Source organism: Pygocentrus nattereri, chromosome 27 (genome assembly GCF_015220715.1).
Source record: "Pygocentrus nattereri isolate fPygNat1 chromosome 27, fPygNat1.pri, whole genome shotgun sequence".
NCBI lineage: Eukaryota > Metazoa > Chordata > Actinopteri > Characiformes > Serrasalmidae > Pygocentrus > Pygocentrus nattereri.
In genome coordinates, this window is record NC_051237.1 from 12,808,660 (window position 1) to 12,822,910 (window position 14,251).

Consider the following 14,251-nt stretch of genomic DNA (forward strand, 5'->3'; position numbering starts at 1 on the left):
TGTTTCATTTCAGTTCAAACAGCTATTCTTTTAAAAGCTACCTGGCTAACAGGCTCCTCTAATAATGTTTAGGCTTTAAGTTGAGGTGTTGTTTAAAAAAAATTCACTTAATAGCTACAATATATTTATATATAAGTAAAATATATTACATACGTCTTCCATGCTCCAAAAGCCAGTGTTTTAGCGAGAGCTGTAATATTAAACTCAATGTGAGATAGAGAATGTATAGCACTGTTAGCTTGGCGCTTACATGACACTGTAAATCCCACAGAGACTAAACCCCATAGCTGGCTGAAATAAGCATCGTCCTGGCAGTAGTAATCAGGTACATACAAAGAAACATAATACTCCCAAAGTAAATATTTCAACAGTAAAGTCTGCTATATAAGGACACACATCAACAAAACAGAAGGTACATGAACTTAAATATCCCATGCTTTATTTAATACTGGTACAGGTCATGCTAGGTAAGCTTACATGCTGTTAGAGAGCTAGCTAGGTTAATGTTAACCAACTTTACCAGTAGTTAAAGATAACCTTGTTGCATTTATCCTGGTTAATAGACCACAGATGTTCAGGATCTTTAACATAATATTATGTTAAATAATGTTAAATGCGAAATATTATCCTTTATGTTACTCAAAGCAGTACTGGGCAGCCAGTTAACTACCAGCTGTTGGTCTGAGAAGTCTAAATAAAGGCATTATGGAATCTTCAAAGCTTTGCAAATAGATGTATAATACACAAATAAAAGTTTTCTGGAAAGTTCTCAGCCTTGTTATTGTAAAGTAGTCATATGCAGCTGGGTTATTAATGGCTCTTGACTTATAAGAGTGGTTTAAGGACTTTATAACATATCTAAAACAAAATGCTACCCTATTTTCTAATATGATCCTAACCTTCAGCCTTCTGTTTTTTCTACGGAAAATAACACTTATTAAAAAAATCTGATAAAGCAGATGAAAGTATCAAGTATGGTAGAAACTGAAAGAACACAGTGAAAAGGCAGGGCTGATGAGAGTGGTGTGTGCTGTGCTTCTTTATGGGGACACAGTTTACATGAGGAACTTCAGAGGGAATGGACAAGGTTGGACCACTAGGTACTGTAAAATGGCCATTACAGATTAGACATTAAAAGGCAGAAAATATTAACATTAAAAGGCAGTTTTACTCCAGCAAAATACCATATGAATAACAGAAGTAGATGCCCGAGTTTCTAAGAATTGTTCCAAAAAAAGCTTTATAAAACACATGTGCAAAAGAGGAACGGCAAAATAACAGGACTGCACGGTTGAGGAAGAGCTTATACCTCTTCCTGTCAGAGAGAGGCACTCCAAAGACTGCTACTGTCAAAACAAATTAGAGATTTGGCATTTGACCACAACATCTTAGAACATCACATCAAGAATGAATGAGAGAGGAGACAGCACGGGAGAAAGGGGTGTGAGGAAGAAGGAACGAATGAGAAAAGAGAGCCATCAGATTCACTGGCACTGTTTGTTGTTCACCACTGGTCCTTCTTGTGGAATTGAATTGGACTGAAGCCCTTTGATAAGGCCAGAACAGTACCAGCCCAATTTATTTGATGCAGCTTTGATAGTGTTGCCAAATTTACATTGTGCCACCTTCATCTTTAGCATAGAGAGAAGAAGTGTATCTTCGACTGGAATAATCAAAGAGTAATCAGGTGATGGGCTGTGGAATGAAAGGATGATGGAAAGATCCACAAACTTCTCAAAGAAACAAACTAGTTTTCAAGTAATCTGCTTGAGTAACTTCAGCCTGAGAACAAGACGGTTCTGGGTCGTGTCTCTGAAATGGTAACTTTACAGTAGTAAGGGAAAAATCTTAAATATGAATGGAAGTGAATGGAAGCAGACCATTTTCTAAGTCATCCTAGACCATTTCTGTTGGTTTGTTCATCATAACATTTTGATACAATACAAAAGAAAGATGAAATTACCAAATTCTATTTAAAAAATAAAACCTCACATTAATACATTAATATACATTAAAAGTTATGAATGGCTTGCTGTAAGTGGAAGTCCCAAAATATGTATGCTGCTGAAAGGAGATGGGGGATATCAGTAAACACTAATACCACCACTACTGTCAAATCATTTACCATTTAATACAGAAACACCACAGTAAAATGTATTATTGTATGTTTAGTTCTATGATCTTATATGACAACATGGCCTCAGAACCCTAAACTGCATTTTTTTTACCACGTGCAGTAAAAAAAATAAATAAATAAAATGTAATAGTTGTGGTTAAAAGCATACAATTCCCTATGAGATAAACAGCACACAGTGGTCATAATCTGAGCCTGGTTATCTTCATTATTTTTACAAGCTTCACAACAAGGCGTTACATCTGTGGTTCTTAACTGTGGCTCAGGTCACAAAACTTTTCTTGGTAATGTTTCCTTTTATCAGTGTTTTAAATCTGCTTTAGCCTTTTTTGTAAAATTTAATATACATTCCAACCAATCCCAATTTGCAGTCATCTAGGGCCCACCTAATGTGTTATCTGTAATATCATAGAAGAGCTCCATCCCAGGTCAGAGACAGCTGCTGGCAAAGACAGCAAAATGCAAGTCCAGGTCCTCATTCATTAAGTGAAATTAATGACTGGGGGGGGGGGGGGGGGGGGTGAGTTGGCTGTATGCAGTTGGGGTGAGCAGATAGGGGCAGTGGTAATTACTATTCCCAAAAGGGTTCTTAAAGTTTGCATGCTCCAAACACTGCTTTCTATTTTCTTTTCTTTTACTTTTAATGCATGGGGGATTGAGGTATACCAAGCAGTGAGAACATGACTAGCAGCACAGTGAAAACACTGAAGCTGGTTTCAACATTATGAAAATGACATGGCAGCCACTATAACCTTCTTTTTTCTCTGTCCCATAGAGCAGCTTATTTAAAGTGGTTAATCTCTATATAGGAGAGCACAGCTTTATCAAAAACTAAGTGAGATTGATGGCGTTCATTAGACGCCATTTCTCATAGACAAAAAAAATTCCTTTAATCAGAATCTAAAATCACCCTTGCTGTGTTTCTGATGTGAACTAGGAAAGTCAAGCTGAGAAGCTTAGGGTCAATCTCACTAGAGCACACTGATCCCATGATCCCAACATAGGGGCAGGTGACCACAACTTCAAAGAGAAGGTCAACAGCGGCGGTGGCTGATTGGCAGCAGTCAGTGCTTGGAAATTATTCCAGGCAGTCACTGAAAATAATTCCACCTGAACTCAGTGACCTGACCAATTACTTCCTTTGGTATACAAACACTAATTCCACTTGGTAGCTTTTCAAAGAGGAGGGTGTCTCACGGACTGTGAACCAAACCAAATGTGAACCGATTGCTTCATTCCAGCTACATCTTCAAAAGAATACGTCACAGCAGTAAGGTGCTGTGGTGGAATTGCAGCAGTTTGAGCAACTTTTGCTGTATCATTACAGAGCTGAACTGAGTTAAAGCATCAGCTATGCTAAGTTCAGCAAAGCCATCTGGAACTAAGACACAGCTTGATTATTAAGGAAGAGGCTATGACAAGATTTCAATTATACTAAGTCTGCAATGCAGTGGTTCAAATGTAAAGTTTCTCAAATTTAATGTTCACTGAGGAGCTGCAGCAGAATCTGAAATGAGCAGTTCATACACAAAGCCCATAGTTCTGCTAGGAAAACTAGGACACCATGCCACACAATGGTGTAAGAGACTGCTCAGTAAGTACATGAAGATCATTTGAAGGTGGTGTTAACGGTAATTTCCTTTTCTTAGTTGGACTCTTGAGTACTGAAAATTTGCCTTATCCAATTTACCAAATTTCAGGTTTTGGTTAAAAATCTGATGTTCTGGTTTGTTAATAAATATATTAACAAGTGTAAAAATATGCAAAGATGCAAAAAATTCAGATATTTGCACAGCATTGTTACCACTAAATAGTAAATATCACCAAGTTGTAAACATGCTACCAAAAACGTCCTTGAACTTGTCACAATAGCTCTACTGTGAGTCAAATAGTACGCTTCAAAATGTTCCAAAGTACTTCAATATGTACTAATTCATCTTCACGAGAATTCACTTTTCGAATTAGAGAAAAAAAATATTTTCCCTCTTTTAGAGCATTATCTCAACCCAGAGGTGTCAAACTGAGTTCCTTTCGGGCCACAGCTCTGCAGACTTAGGCATTCCTCTTCATTAAACATGCCCAATTCAGCTCATCAGCTTTTTAGCAAGGCCTCTGCAAGCTGAAATCTGAGAGCTGAGTATTATCCATCCATCCATCCATTTTCTAAGCCGCTTCTCCGTCAGGGTCGCGGGGGATGCTGGAGCCTATCCCAGCAGTCTTCGGGCGAAAGGCAGGATACACCCTGGACAGGTCGCCAGTCCATCACAGGGCAGACAGACAGACACAGACAGTCAGTAACTCACACCCAGGGCCAATTTAGCATGTCCAGTTGGCCTGACTGCATGTCTTTGGACTGTGGGAGGAAACCGGAGAACCTGGAGGAAACCCACGCAGACACGGGGAGAACATGCAAACTCCACACAGAGAGGACCCCGGTCACCCGGCAGGGGAATCGAACCTAGGCCCTCCTTGCTGTGAGACGACAGCGCTACCCACCACGCCACCGTGCCGCCCCGAGCTGAGTATTAGAAGAGGGAAAATGCTAATCTCTGTGGAAATGTATGGAACCTAGTTTGACATCCCTGTGTTAACCCAATTACATCCAACAACCAAATCTGCCATTATAAAAAACTTAAACAAAAAAAAATGTAATTAAACGAAAAGAATTTCACAGTATAAATTTTTTGATTACATGTAAAATCTGTTGTTGCATGTAAGACTAGACCTTATAGTCATTTTCTTCTTGTCTTCAATATAGTAATGTAATGCCCTGTGCTTCTTGGAAGGCATGTATAAATATCATGAAGCAAATGACGCATTAATTCAGTTTTTATATGATGCATTTTAACCCTGCTATTTGCACCTCTGTTAAGAGGTCATTTTCTGGGTTTTGTTTTTTGTATGTTTGTTGAAATAGAATACAAACATATCTATTTTATTTCTGTCAAAACAGACAATAATGTTCCTGAGAGCACACCACTGACCATGGTGTCTCCGAGGGTTCAATTCTTAGGCTGCTCTTATTTAATTTGTACATGCTTCTTCTTGGCCAAATCCTACAAGACAATGGAAAATTTTACCGCAGCTATGCAGAAGACACTCTGATCTACTTGGCCCTCTCTACAAACAATTATGGTCCCCTTGATTGCCTATTTGGATTTGAGAGCCCTAAAATCTAAACAACTAGCACATAAATATTGTGTACTAATGGAATTGGACCTCAGTTTAAGCAGTCATGTCAAAGCAGTTACTAAATCAGCATTTTACCAACTTAAGAACATCAACAAGACTGGGGATTTTCTGGTTCAGCCAGACCTGGAGAAACTCATCATCTAATCCCTTTATTTCTAGCTGGATTGATCACTGTAAAGGTCTCCTAAATGGACTCTCAAAAAAGACCATCAAAAAGCTTCAGCTGATTCAAAATGCGGCTGCCCGAGTCTTACTAGAACTAAAAGACGGGAACATGTCACCCCATTCTTAAATCCTTACACTGGCTACCAGTCTGTTACAGAATAGACTTTAAGGTACTATTACTTGTCTATAAATCACTTAGTGATGCAGGACCAACATATTTATCCGATATGCTGCAATAATGTGAGCCAAGCAGAACTGTCATATTACTAGGAACTAGTCAGTCAGTCCTGCCTAAACAAAACATGTAGAAGCAACAGTGAGCTACTATGATGCTCTTAAATGGAACCAGTTGACAGAGATTATTGTAAGAGCCCAAACTCTAGACATGTTTAAGTCCAGACTGAAATCATTCCTATTTGAACAGGCGTTCATCTCAGTTTAAAACACTGTTAGCTCTACTGTACCTCTCTCCTGCAATAGCACTTTTTTTCGTATCCTAAATTCATTTTTATTTTATTTTTAATGTTTTTTTTATTTATTTATTTATTTTTAATTAGATTATGATCATGTTTTTCATTTCTATTCTTCTATTGAAATCTTTTACATTTTTTAATGAATTATCTTCCTCATTTGTAAAGTACTTTGTATGACTGCAATGAATGAATGGTGCTATATAAATGAACTTTCCTTCCTTCACCTTTCCTAGGCCAAAAATCACTGCTCAGTAGCACATCAGTAGAAGGGGTAAGGGATGTGGTCACTGTGCAGTGTTCGAGAGCTCAGCAATTCCAGCAGAGCACAGTATATTCAACTTGTTAAGCCTGTTTACACTAAGAGACAGATCCAATCACTAAATCACAGGCATGTGCCATCCAAGCATTTCATTTCACAGCAGTGTTTACTGCAGAAACCTTGTGACTTCCTTTGTAAGTTGCTTTTGTTTACCTATTTTGCTACTGCTAAAAAAATCCTTTAGCCTGGTAATGGGGATTTCACTGTTTTGTTAGCATTAAGCAGTTAATATTTGCATTTTATGGTCTCTTGATCACAAGCAAACATTTTAAAGATCGTTCGAGCATCATATTCTTTACTTTGGATGCTACATTTGGTTGCTGACTTTTTCAGTCCATGTGTCCAGCTCTTGTCTTTGAATATTATCAGAGCCTATTAGCTTAGCTGTATGTCAGATGTACCCTAGTGAGGACAAAATATCATCCAATTAGTCCACAGACAGCCTGTCAACACTGATGAGTTTGTAGTCAGAAAAGTAAAGTGACATTACAAGGTTTTACACTCTTGTGTTCGTTTGAGACGTCGGCGGCTGTGACAGTAAAATATGAAGGCTGGTTGAGAGGCCATGGTTATAAGTAGAGCAGAACACTTGCAGAGTGCAATGAAGCAGTGAGCAGTAACAGATCCTAGAATAACATATTTTCAGTAAAAAGGGAAACGCCAAAACAAAAGAAATACATTTCATAGTTTCTCAGATAGCAGATACAGTGACATGTAAGGTACATGTAAAATGAGAAGGACAATGCAGTTTTGCTTAGTGTCTGCTTTATTATGATAAATTATGATAAAGTAATAAAAGCTCACTTTATAGCCATATGGTCTGACTGACTTAAAACAGATTTGCTCAGGCAAGCCAGTGGAAATTTATGGAAATTTAGACTCTCTGATTTGGACACTAATGGGCAAAGAATTTAACCTTATCCTCACACAGCAGTCCTCACAGGACACTCTTTCACTACAGGGCCAGATTTAGCATCAAGGTCACGAGCTTTAAAGATCATGTAGTGGCACAATGGTGGTGCATTGAATTGCGGTCATGTGCCTTGCAGCATGAGCTTTGTTACCCAAGTGAAACTAACACAGTAACAAAACACTGCCCTTTCTGTTGATACAGTTGGGAGGGTAACTTTACAGTCCAGTTCCGCGCCTTTCCGCCTAGGTTGACTTAAGGATGTAGCTAAGGCACAGGATAAAACCTGGCCTCTGGTCAGCTTAAACTGTGGAGCGAATAATAGAAGATTAATGCTGTTATTAAGCACAGGTTTTGGCTCATTAACGCTTTGACGCTGATGCATGTAATCCAGTGTTCAGCTAATTAAGTCATAATTATTTTGATTGCTTATTTTTAATTAGGCAAATGGCACAAAGCCAAAAAAATGAGTAGCTGCTCAAAACTCCAATCTGAACTTTAAACAAGCACTTCATGAATCGCAAGCATTCTCTCATTGGAGCACATTATTGTTGGGCTGTTGAGCTGACAAAACAGGCCTGGCAGACGCGAGGAGATGGAGGGAGAAAGATAAGAGCGTAAGGGACAGAGAGAGATAGTGAGATGGATGTCTGAGAGAGAAAGTCACAAGGCAAAGCCGAGGGAACAGATCGAGGCACGTTTCGCCTGATGGGAAACCCTCATAGAGCTGCCATTTTGAGTGAGTGTGTATGAAAGTCCCCTACTGTTGAGCTGAGGTGCACATGCAGATGTGTGCATGTGTTTGTGCGCATGAGGGAGGATTTCATGGTCTAAATGACTAACCACATCTCCACTCTGCTGCAGCTGCTTAGCTCTTACAGAGTGGGTAAATTCATTGGGCGTGTGGCGCAGCAGGCAGGAAGGAGGATGATGAAACTGCAGAAAATGTGTTTCTGTAGAAATGTAGAGAACTTTGGCTTGCAATACAATTTATTATGTGATTAACTGATTTCATAGTGAGTTATACTGTTTACATTCAATTGATATCTTGTAATGACAGCTTTTGAACTGAATTTGTTTCAATCCATGTCAGCTCCATGTCAAGCAATGATAAAATCATTACTGACTGTAAGCACACCGATATATTTTCATCAAATTAAATTTTTTTTATTATATCCCCTATTTTACTTACAAAGACAAATTTGGTAGTTTACGATCCACAATTTCACAGAACTGCTCTGCATATTTCAGCGAGCCATGAGTGAAGAATAATTTGCATTGAATCACGTCAATGCTTTTGTCATTGTTACAACATGTTAAAGTTGCACCATGTAAGCTTTTGGGACCTCTTTGGTAAAAATATGTAATTGCAAACAACGTGCGGAAGAACAATTTGTGATGCTTCGGACTTGAATCTGAGGATCTGTCAATAAATTTGATCATTATGAGTGATAAAAAAAGATTTATGTAGGGTTGTCCTCAGACATATCCCTTATACGCAATTCAGACATACTGAGTGCAATAGCAGGTAACAGCTGCAACACTGTTAACAAAAAATACAATTTAAATCACATCACTGTGCTTGATTCTTCTAGATGTTGCGGCAGTGCCTTGGGAAACAATCAATTCTATGCATTCCTTAGATGATGCCTGGTCTTTTTTTAAGAGTAAATTTAGTCTGCTCATAGATAAACACGCTCCTATGAAAAGATTTAGGACTAAAAATCGTTATAGTCCCTGGTTTTCCAATGACCTGGCAAAGTTAATCCATAAAAAGAACATCCTTTGGCAAAAAGCCCGTTCCTCTCAATCTCCTGCTGATTGACTTGCCTTCAGGCAATGTCGGAATAAAGCAACACAAGCAATCAGGAATGCCAAAATTTCCCATTTTAAGGAGAAATTTTCTACTTGTGGCTCTGACGCAAGGAAGTTCTGGAAAACAGTAAAGTCTATGGAAAACAAACTTGTTTCCCCCCACTTGCCAATGTCCATGGTATTCAATAATGTTGTTGTTAGTGATAAGCCTCGTATGGCTTCACTTCTTAACCATTATTTTATTAATTCAACCAAACCTTTTACTCTCCCCGACTCAGTCGCTGCTTTGTCAGTTGCTCAGCCTTCCTGCTCCAGCAATGCTGGTTTCTCTTTCAAACCCATTTCTATATTAGAGGTGCGGGATGAACTCACTAAATTAAACCCAAATAAATCGGCTGGCTTTGACGGACTCGATCCCATGTTTTTAAAAGCATCTGCTCACATCATTGCTGCTCCCATTACAAAAATATTTAACTTGTCTCTACAGCTCTCTGTTTTTCCCTCTGACTGGAAATCAGCCATGATTTTTCCCCTTTTTAAAAGGTGGCTCTGTTTCAGACCCCGACTGTTATCGACCTATTTCTATTTTACCATGCTTAGCGAAAATTTTGGAGAGGTTGGTTTATAAACAGCTAACCCATTTTCTTGATTCAAATGATATCCTATCTGACGTTCAATCTGGTTTTCGTGCTCGTCATGGATGCTTGACTGCTATTACAAAGGTCCTTGATGACATTGTTACAGCATTGGACAGCAAAAAGGCCTGTATAGCTGCTTTTATTGACCTGGCCAAAGCCTTTGATTCAGTTGATCATAGGATCCTTCTACGTCGACTTTCCAGCATTGGTCTGTCTACTACTTGCTGTGATTGGTTTGCCAGCTATTTATCTGAACGTGTCCAGCAGCTGAAAACAGAAAACATAGTGTCAGAACCATTAACCATCTCCAAAGGTGTGCCTCAGGGCTCCATCTTGGGACCAACTTTGTTTTCCATCTACATTAATGATGTAGCCAAAGTTGCTGGTAACTCTAAAATCCATCTATACGCTGATGACACCATACTTTATTCAGTTGGCCCATCACTTCATTCTGCAGCATCTACACTTCAATTGAGTCTCACCTCAGTAGAGCAGTCCTTTCATAACCTTCATCTCCGCCTTAATACTAATAAGAACAAATGCATTATCTTTAGTCGAAAAAAAGATGCTGCTAACCCCCCCAAGATCAGCTGTGCTAATGGCATTACTTTGGAATTTGTTCAATCTTACAAATATTTAGGCATCTGGTTGGACTCGTCTCTGTCTTTCTCCACACATATCAATAACCTCCAGAAGAAAGTCAAAGCTAGACTAGCTTTTCTTTTTCGTAATAAAGCCTCTTTTACTTATGCAGCCAAGCTTACTCTTGTTAAAATGACAATACTTCCAATTTTGGACTATGGTGACATCATCTATAAAATGGCATCATGCACTGTTCTTCGAAAACTAGACACACTATCATTCTGCCATCCGCTTTGCCACTAATGCACCTTTCAATACTCATCACTGTGATCTCTATAAACTGGTGGGCTTGCCCTCACTTCATACTCGGCGGCTCCATCATTGGTTTCACTTCATCTACAAGACGATCTTGGCCATAACACCACCATATCTGTCGTCTCTTCTTCACGTAGGCAATAATAAATATCGCACAAGGTCAAGTGAATACATCAAGCTCACCATTCCCAAAACTTGCAGTACCTTTGGCTGCAATTCCTTTCGTTTTTCAGCAGCAAATGATTGGAATACTTTACAAACCACCCTTAAACTTGCAATTTTAACACCTCTTTCCACTTTCAAGTATACAATTAAACATACAATAGTAGACTGTTGCTCTTGTTAATAATCATGGATAAAAATAATGCACATACTCATACATACTCATTTTTCTCTATCCTTACTCCTGCTTTTTTCATATTTTTTGGTTTGTTTTATGTAAATCTGTATTTTTTTGTTTGTTCTGTTATGTTTTACTTTTGGTATGTATACTTGTTTTTGTATGTATCTGTTTTTATGTGCCGTGGACCTATTTTTATTGGGGCCTTTCGGCCAAGTCATGTTTGTAAATGAGAACTGGTTCTCAAACATTTTACCTGGTAAAATAAAGGTTTAAAAAAAAAAAAAAAATTATGTGTGTACACTTACTGGCCACTTTACTTACTTTTATATTGAATCAGGTCTATTTAATATATGTGGGCACTTTGTAGTTCTGCAATTGCAAATTGTAGCTGACCTTTTTCTCTGCATACTTTTTTTTAGCCCCCTTTCACATCATTCATCAATGATCAGGACCCACCCAGACCACCACAAAGCAGGTGTTATTGGTTAATTCACAGCACTGCAGAGATGCTGACATAGCAAGTGTGGTAGTAGTGTATCAGATACAACATTAATTTAATCACCTCAGTGTAACTGCTGGACTAGAATGGTCCACTTGTGAAGGACTAGAGGATGACCAACACAAACTGTGCAGCAGCAGATGAGCTATCATCTCTGACTTCACATCTACAAGGTGGACTGACAAGGTAGGAGTGTCTAATAGAGTGGACAGTGAGTGGACACAGTGTTTAAAAACTCCAACAGCACTGCTGTGTCTGATCCACTTGTACCAGCACAACACACACTAGCAACACCACATCACTGTCGCTGCATTGCTGAGAATGTTTCATGAATAATACCTGCTCTGTGGTGGCCCCGTAAAAAAGAGAAAGGGGGGCACTGTATACAAAGAAACAGAGGGACTCCAATCTGCAAGTCAGGAGTACTGTAAAAACAGCCAGTATATTTGGGGAGTATGTTTGGGAGAGAGAATGAACATCTGAATCCTACCTGTTAAATATACTCAGCTCTTGACAGATGCCAGATGTGGCGGTCTCTGGTCAGTTTCTTTGTCACCTGCAGTTTGTGAAGACGGATTCCTCATGACTGCCTGTAAAATGAAGAAATAAGTGAGCAAAATTAGTAATAAATACATACGGATAAAGAACCCTGAACAAACAGCAAACAGTATCCAAAATAGATCTACAAAGTAACAAGAAAAACACAGGTATATAGAAAGCAATACATGGAAGAGCAGGTAGCTGTGAATAACATTGTACTGTCTTTTACAATAGCACATAATCTTCCACTGTTTTCATACAAAGGTTTGGCAAAGTGAAGAAAAGGGTGAAGCAGGTCAGTAAAATACATGTTAAAATACATAATATTGACAATGTCTTGTGCTAAAAGACGTAAGAAAATATTTGTATCAATATCATAATATGTAATAATATTACAAAGAACAATACCATAAACATACTATAAATTAAAGTACCCGGGACAGTTCCTGATCAGTCGAGAACCCGAAGCAGCAGTGGAGGGATGGCTGTAAAAGATAAAACATTTGGTAAAGGTTTAAAAGACTAGCTTCAACAACTGAAATAGATACAGGTATGTTGGCTAACTGCATTTGTATAAGCATTCAAGATTCTCGAATCCAGTAAACATGCTGCTTTTATAGCTTAGAGATATTTTTCTGGCTTATTCTGGAGTTGGTAATCAGCGAGAAGCAGCGTGGCTAAAATACACAGCTTCTTAGTTGTTGTGTAACAGAGGTGTTGGTAATTTGTGTAAAAGCAAAAATACTCTTAGTTAAATATTAGTTGTGAAAAGGTAACTCAGTCAACATCTGTACTCAAGTCAACATGCACATGAGAAAACATTTAAAAAACGTCACCAAACTGTTATTTCCCAAAGGTTATTACAGTCAAGTCATTCATGAGAAACACAGACATACTAATAACTATTAAGTTTAAAATACTGACTTCATTTAAAGACAGACATATTCATCTTAGACGATTACAAATGTAGAAAAACGAGCATAAACAAACCATTAACATGCCAGAGAAAGAGAGGTAAACAAAGGCTGCTTCCATACCTGAGAAATGCTGGTGGTAGATGTAGGAAATGTACGTAACTGCAAGAAGAAAATATATGGTTAAGCCTGAAAACAGGGACATAAGGAGAAGAAAGAACAGATCTCAGAAACTTTACTGTGATATAGTTGGGATTATTAGCATGTAAAATCACTCGGCAGCTAGTTACCAAATAAGCTCAGGTGATATTATTAATCTAATGCTTTGGCTGCACCAGTCACTCGACTTCTCTCCCTCAGATTTCTGTTTATCTTCTAAACTCCTGTGGGAAACGCATGGAGCATGCTCTGTGGGGTGTGGGCCCGTTAGCCTGCTGACCACCGAGCTAACAGCCCCACACATCACAGACCGTAGTTAGCTAGCGAGGTAAGCTAGCGTTCTCCTTTACTGTCATTCAAACACCAGTCAGTCTCTCGACGTCTCCCGTTCAGATTTGAGCCCATCATGGTCAGCACAGCACAGTCGGAGTGAACTGGTCGTCCAGCAGAGCTATTAACGTAGCCTAAGCTCGCGCATAGGTTATTTAGCTAGCTAACCTAGCTAACTAGCGTTAGCAACTCTAACAAGTAACGTTACACACACTAGTTTATTATACCATAAAATCAACAGCGTCTCATTTTAAAACTGAAATTTAGCTAAAAAGGTGCCTCACAGATTTTGTGAGAGCAGTCATGTAGTTAAAAGAGATGCTTTAGTTAGCTAACTTAACTGTTAGCAAGTGACGCTTACTGTCGTTTTGACATATGGAGTTCACAGATTACAGAATTAGGTTTGACTAAATACCCGATTGAAAAGCGGCTTCTACATCAAATAAACCAATAAATTATTCACCAAACGCATTTTGAATCCTTTCGAAGTTTCAAGAAGCAGCTCTAGGCGCGGAGTTATGGCCTCCGCGGTGAAACGTTGGTGACGGCTCATAGCTCAATACGGGTGGAATCTTCCAGTATGTGTTTTGCCGACACGGAGAAGTTCTCCACTGTCCGTTCCTCAACAGCAAAATTTGTAGTTTAAGTCCAGGACAGGCTTCTATGCAAATCAATGCTAAAATGCATTCGTTAGCTGCTAAGTTAGCTTAAATTAAAACCAACGATCGTTGTTGTTCCTGATAAAACATAAATAAATTCTACTTAATGTATCACAGCTAATTTTATTAAAACAAAACTGCATAAAATGCAATTAATGAAACATTCAATTTTATTGGATTTAGCTCAGTTTGATTTCTAACTGAACATAGTTGTATTATTATGTAGAGGTTACTATTAATTATTTAGTAAATATTAATTAACCT

General features: G+C 38.5%; 1 long non-coding RNA gene across 1 annotated transcript; it reads right to left on the reverse strand.

The window, feature by feature from the left end:
- Nucleotides 1-11,887: 11,887 nt before the first annotated feature.
- LOC119262556 lies at nucleotides 11,888-13,002 on the reverse strand. The gene is made up of 3 exons (XR_005129748.1): nucleotides 12,963-13,002; nucleotides 12,360-12,410; nucleotides 11,888-11,975 (listed from the first exon to the last, which is right to left on the reverse strand). It is a non-coding gene; the product is annotated as an uncharacterized LOC119262556 (long non-coding RNA).
- Nucleotides 13,003-14,251: the final 1,249 nt, after the last annotated feature.